This window comes from Hyposmocoma kahamanoa, unplaced genomic scaffold (assembly GCF_003589595.1).
Source record: "Hyposmocoma kahamanoa isolate Upper Pololo Valley unplaced genomic scaffold, ASM358959v1 92, whole genome shotgun sequence".
Classification (NCBI taxonomy): Eukaryota; Metazoa; Arthropoda; class Insecta; order Lepidoptera; family Cosmopterigidae; genus Hyposmocoma; species Hyposmocoma kahamanoa.
In genome coordinates, this window is record NW_020654748.1 from 23,104,002 (window position 1) to 23,110,785 (window position 6,784).

Here is a 6,784-nt window from a genome sequence, read left to right on the forward strand (position 1 = left end):
GACAGTTTTCATTTTACAATATTTTGAGGAAGGATTTCACCCATCAATAAATCATCTTTTACAAAAAGGAGCACCGCGGAAAATAAAACAGCTACATATATCTTCAATTATCTCTTCGTAGATTGATGAGTGTAGAGGAGGCGAAGGAGGTTTGTCAGGAGCGTAGCAAGCCGAGGTCGATAGTCTCTGCCTACCCCGGTGGGAGACAGGCGTGATGATATTGTATGTATCTTCTTCAATTTGGGTCGAGTATACTATTTCAAAATCCGGTAATTTTTATGAAATAGAAATACAGGGAAAAAATCCAGTTGAAGACAAGAAGAAGAAACCCTATAAGTTGTATCAGTAGTATAAAAACCAACCTATAAGTTTTATCAGTAGTATCAAAACCACTCTTAAGTTTAATCAGTAGTATTAGACATTTGCATTGTTTAAAACCTTTCAGAGTAATTACAATGTGATCAGAAATCGAAAATGGTGCCGAAAATCGAAGACATTAACTAAACATAAGCACCATCTAAAACATCTTTCAAAACAAAACAAATTACGGAATAATTACACAGTACGTCTTTATTGTAAGTGGTACAGAACAGAGTCCAATATAAATTATAAAAGTGTGTAGAGAGAAAAACGTGATATTATCTCACAAGGGTGGGCACCCTTTCCTTTTTAAACAAATAAAACACGAAATTTAAAATCCAGTTTGCATGTGGAAATCTGGAAAATACATCCGTCTATTTTTTAATAGATGCCTTATAAGGAAAATATAAATAGATTTTGAATAGGTATGAATAATAATAGCAAATGCTACGGTGACCGATTTGCAACGCAGCCGGTCGGTGTGTGCGCATATCATTGGCACAGAAAATACGTAATGGGTGTTAAAATATCATATATTTGTGAAGAATTGAATTATTGCCACTATCAATTTATATATTATGTATATTAACACACTCTAACAAATTATTTTTATGTATATCTTATATTTACATACAATTAAAGTCATTAGTCAAACGAAAAATAAAAAATATGTTTAGGATAGAATAGAATTATTTATTTCAGACCATGATCCGTAGTAATTTTAGTAGTACAGTAAATTTTTCTTACGTGCTTTGATTACCATAACACAAAATTACTTGATGCTAGAGAAATGCCACGTCTAGACCACTACCCTACGCACGTGTAGTTGCATCCAATGTTCTTGGTAGAAGCAGTCCAGCCTGTTGGCAACAACGGCTAGGATGCTATTACCGCTGCCGCGCACACGCATCATACGTGAGGCAGCCTTCTTGCACATAATGACACGAAAGCTATCTGTTTTTATTTCGAATTAATGAATTGAAATCATCAGTACGAAACATCAAGCGTTGTTTTATTTACAATATTTACTTCAAATATGTATAATCAATGTCATAGACCTAACGGGTCACTTCTATAGAATTTTGTCATCAAGTACGCAGAGTGCATAGCTTTTGTTTCACTATATTTTCAATCCACATCAAAAAAAGAAGGAGGTTCTCAATTGGACTGTTCTTTTTTTTTGTATGTATGTTACGCGATAACTCGATTGGGGAACCGATTTTGATGATTCATTTTTGTTGGAAAGAGGGTACAGTGAAGAGCACATCAAGCTTAATACTTTGGACTTTGGACCGTTCTTATTGCAAGCGGCATAGAGTTAAATGTAAGCCTTTAGTGTCAAGCTTGATGTGCTCTTGACTGTACTACCTCATATATATACCTCAAAAGTGGTCTCATTTAAATTTGAAAAAAATATTCCACCTCTAAGGGTGACAAATTAGGAGTTGAATCCGGTTACGCGAACTTTCTGGTAAACGATTTTAATAATACTTGGCGATTAGATATAATTCCATTAATTTTTGAGGTCGGTTTTTTTTAGTACTCTGTACTGAAATTATTAAGTTAGCAACAACTGGCACACAGCGTCACTCTGTTATCTGAAAAAGAAATACTGAAAAGATAAGACAGAAATCGCCAGATTCTCGACATTTTTTAGTATCCTAAAACATAGCGAGTCATCCGAAGAACAGAGTCCGATGTGATTATACGTCGAAAAGAGGATAAATACATAATCTCGTTGTTCAAAATAAGGCCTAGCCCTAGGTGTTTTCAGAATTTTATGTATTATTGATCAAAGGCCGATCTGATATCCACAGCTCAGAACAGCGAACGAAATATACAATGTCGTGAGAATAAACAGTCTTGCATATACATAGATCTTTGTTCTACGGATGAGACTTAGGTTCCCAACATCTTTGGCTTACCGCCCACTTAGGCAAGATGAAAATATTTCAACGCCTACCACCACAAAAAAATAATTGAAAACACATATTTTTTATATTAACTTAACACAAAAAATCATAAGGAAAAAAATGTATACATGTGGTGTAGGTTATATAGATAATTCAGGTTGTTTTTTAAATACGGTAGCACCCCCTGGATAGCCTCAACGCCCCCCGGGATAATTTTGGAAAACTATGCCCTAAAACATGGTAGGGTCACTAAAATGTTGTCTTTTAAATTGGCTTGTATTTTTAAATACGAAAAAATATACAAACATTATGCAATGTCCGTATTCTGTGCAAGTCAACCTATTCTTATAGGTCCATTGTGATCCAATCAACTTGGTTTCTCTTTCAAAACCAAAGCTCTGATTACCAAGTCGACTGGCCTGCCCATAAGTTATTTTTTTGCATCTGTCCCGTCACATGTATAACTAACAAGACTAATATCTTCGTCACGATCCGAAATACAATGGCCACTTAATACGCTCATCCTCGTAGGTCATCAGTATTGTGCGAGCAGGATTTGAGCACTTCACGTTTTGAATATTGGACAAATAAAAAGATATTATAAATAGTACATAGACGCAGCGTTAATTCTGCTTTGAAATTTTAAATCATTATTTCGAATCTAATTTTTATCAAACAAACCAATATAATAACACAAAATAAAAATTCATTATTGTTATAATAAAATATTTTTAATGACACTTGCACGACCATGGTTGCAATGAGAAGAAAAATGGCCCGAGGTTAGCCTGCATGCATTCATACTATTTACGTGCAAGTGTGATGAAAAACATTGTATATTTCACGGGTTTGCTTACGAACCTCGACTCTGAAAGCCTTTGACTTTTGATAAATAGATAAACACTTAATTCACTAACATAGATACTGAATAAGTCTTCTTATAGTTGGCGTGCCGCTTCTCTATGACGATTGGCAACCATCAAGGATATCCTTATTTTTGAAGCTGCAGCTCGAAAGAGGGAACGAAAGGACCAAAACAACCACACCCTTTTTAATCAACATGCTGACAAGAAGCAAGACCAGAGCACTTACGACGACAAGTATGGTTGCTGAGACGGGAAACACACTGGCACATCCACTGAACCGGTGACAAACGTCTCCACTGGTGTAGCAAGAGCCGTGTACCTCGTCTCGGAGCTCCTCGCCTACTATCATAGGAGGGAAGCCGCGCACCTCTACAATTAAGAAGGCACACGCGGGGAAGCTAGCAGTGGAGGCTGAACTACGCAAAATTCAACACGAGCGTAACAAGCTCGTAGATGAGGTTGAACTCCGGGCACAACTCGCCGCAATCGAGTCACACCACGGCTCGCAACACTCGGTCTTGGGACTGAAGAAGTCTTTCAGATTCTTCAACCAGGAGGTTTTTATTTTGCCACGACTACGTTTTCCTTAGCTTTTCCCCTGCATTATTAGTTGTAGAGCCAGGTATCTATTACGTGCCTATAATACTGCAGCTCGCTTTCCTTTACAGTTGTGAATATTTCCAGCTTTTTTCCCCCCGCTGATTTTTTCTCCTAACCTTCACTTTTAGTGGCATATCATCATATGCCAAAGTTTCTCGAGGCGCTGGTTGTCACTCAGAACCAACGAGAGGGAGGGAAGAATTTGTAAGCAAACATATCGCTGCTTTTCAAGAATAGTCAAACCAAAATTGTTCTTTTTTAATTTAATTACACAAGTATATTCAGAATTTATTGTGAATAAGACTTTGAGCTTTCCATTGGTTAAAACACTCGTAGGACTACATTAGGTCGATATACAATTCGTCAGGCTTGAGCGCCAGATAACTTCTAGATTTTTTAAGCCATCTTCTAGATTAATCAAGTTTTTTGACATAGTTGACTATTCTAAAAAGCCATTGATATAAGAAACGACTATGAGTAAATTTCATTGAAATAATATAATTCTATAAAGTGTAAATGGTGTATCTAAGGTAGCCTATTAGATACGTAAGTGCATGTGCACGTAAAGTAAACGTGTTTGTAAATTTATGAAATGAATTGTGTCGTTATCATAATGAGCTGGACACGCTTCTCCTCTATGGAGAGGGTTAAACCACAGTCCGCCACGCTGATCCAATGCGGGCTGATCAAATGTTGTGGAACCTGCTGTACGACCACAGAGGCAGTTTACCATTCCGCCTATTCTTCTCACTACGCAATCTAGCCATTTAAATTCTCAATTTGATGTTAGAACATTTTTCGTGGCCGTCCAATGTTGTCTTCAACGTTGACTCTGTCTCTTTTCCTACACTACTTCATTATCTATTTTGTCCGCATCAATTAAGCCTGAGACCTGCCGTGCGTACGTTATTAGGCAATTCGTGAATTTGTCTACAACCGCCTGCCTAACAGTACTCTTAACGTACCTGGAATACAAGCTTAGACTAAAAACTAACAACACAATGCCGTTCTAGTTATTCGTCTTTTATTTGAATATATGGGTGCTCACGGTATTCTTTTATGTTTGAAAAGAAAAGATCGGTTACAAACACTTGGATACTTATAACTGCTTATAACAAGTTGTATTTTTGAACTTGGTGCAACCATGGGGAAAATTATAACAAGAATCCAATATTTATATTTATATGGAAAACACATATTGTACACAAGGTGATATTTGCTTAAGTATAGTTAGTAGTAGTTTTTTTTATAATATCAAGTGACGGGACGAACAAGTCCGTAACAGTTGCAGTGCCATTCAGAGCTTTAAATCGCAAAGATCTGAGGGGAACCTATGGCCTACACCATAGGTTCCCAAACTGTTTTGTCTCACCGACCACTTAGGCAAACTAAAAAAATTTCAACGCCCACCACCACAAAAAATGATTTAAAACAGATATCTTTTGTATTAAGTGAACACAAAAAAAATCACGAGGAAAAAAAATATATATGTAATGTAGTTTATATAGATCATTCAGGTTTTTTTTCAAATGCGATAGCACCCCCTGGACAACACCAACGCCCCGAATTGCTTCCAAGGGCCCTACCGCCCAGGGACTCGTCAGCGCCCACAGGGGGCCGGTAGGGACCACCCCATAGGACTCTTCAGCGCCCACTGGGGGGTAGAGACCGCTTTGGGAAACTGTGTCCTAAACCCTCCCTTAAGAGGAGTCCCAGTGGGACGTATAAAATGGCTTGTTGATGAATGAATGCATGACTATTATAGGAGTCCGTCGACATTTCAATAATATGATAAAATTGAGCTGTTACTGTAACCAGGACTGTCTGCAGGCCCAACTCCTCAAGTGTTTACAGTGGCTCTGTCATGTTTGGGCACATTAAATTGATCTCAACGAGTTGTTAGCTAGTAGATTGTAACTTTATTGACCTTTTTTAGTATACTGTATTGTATGGGACGTTAACTTTTTTACGCATCCTTTAACTATGTGTGATTATCTAGTACATGTGAATTTTGTATTAGGATTTAATGACGTTAATGTGATGTCACAATTTTTTTAAGTGCCCAAACCTGTAGACTTGTTTCTAAGGTCGTGATTACACATCGTACATCTTTAACATACTAAAAGAAACTTATCAGTTCAAGTTGAAATAAAAACTGGAATCTTCAATCGCCTCTACATCTGAGCTGGCTATGAAAAAATGTCATCAAGATCCGGTTAAGTTATTTGTAATCATTATTATCCAAAGTCGTTGTTTAATGTCAAAAAGTTAGTGCTAAATATAATTACTAGGAAAAAGTCTTATTATATAAATGAAGTGAATGAATACCGAGAAGATAAAAATTTATGAAAGAAGATGATATTTCGCCGAAACCGAAGATTATAGTAGTAGTAGGTTTGTGTGAAAACGGTTGCGTGTAGAGACCATTTTGGTAACATTTTGAAGGTCAGGTGGCGTAAGAGAAACAACGGGAGGAGAGGAACGTAAAGCCTTATGTAATAATCTAAAGTGTTGAGCACAAGTATAGTCTCTCAGTCGATAAAACAGATAAACAGATTAGTTTAAACGATGTTAAAAAGATGTCGCTACGATGCCCCAAATCCAAAACGCGGGAAAAACAAATTTGACAGTTGTGAAATCTTGCAACCATGAGGTATACATTACCTTTAGAAATGCGATAACTGCTCATCTTATCTGACCCTTTGGTTCATCGGCAAAGACATCGTAAGTATTGAATTTAACGTAGTGACTGTTAAAACGTGTAAAGCTTTAAAATAAAGGCAAGTTTTGTTACTTCAAAATACTTATAAGACTTTATCTATTCTTATTAGAGCTTAAAACATGCGACTAAAAATAAATTATGCACCTTTTATGCCACGTGACAAGAATAGTTTTTATTTTGTGTTTTATCTTAAGTAAAACCATAACAAGTTAGCATTATATCCATTAGCAACCCCTTGTTAACGTGATGAAACCTGGAACACCACAACCATAACCCCTGGAAAACGTGTGAAGTCAATCCAGTACAGCAGACTTTGATCTAAA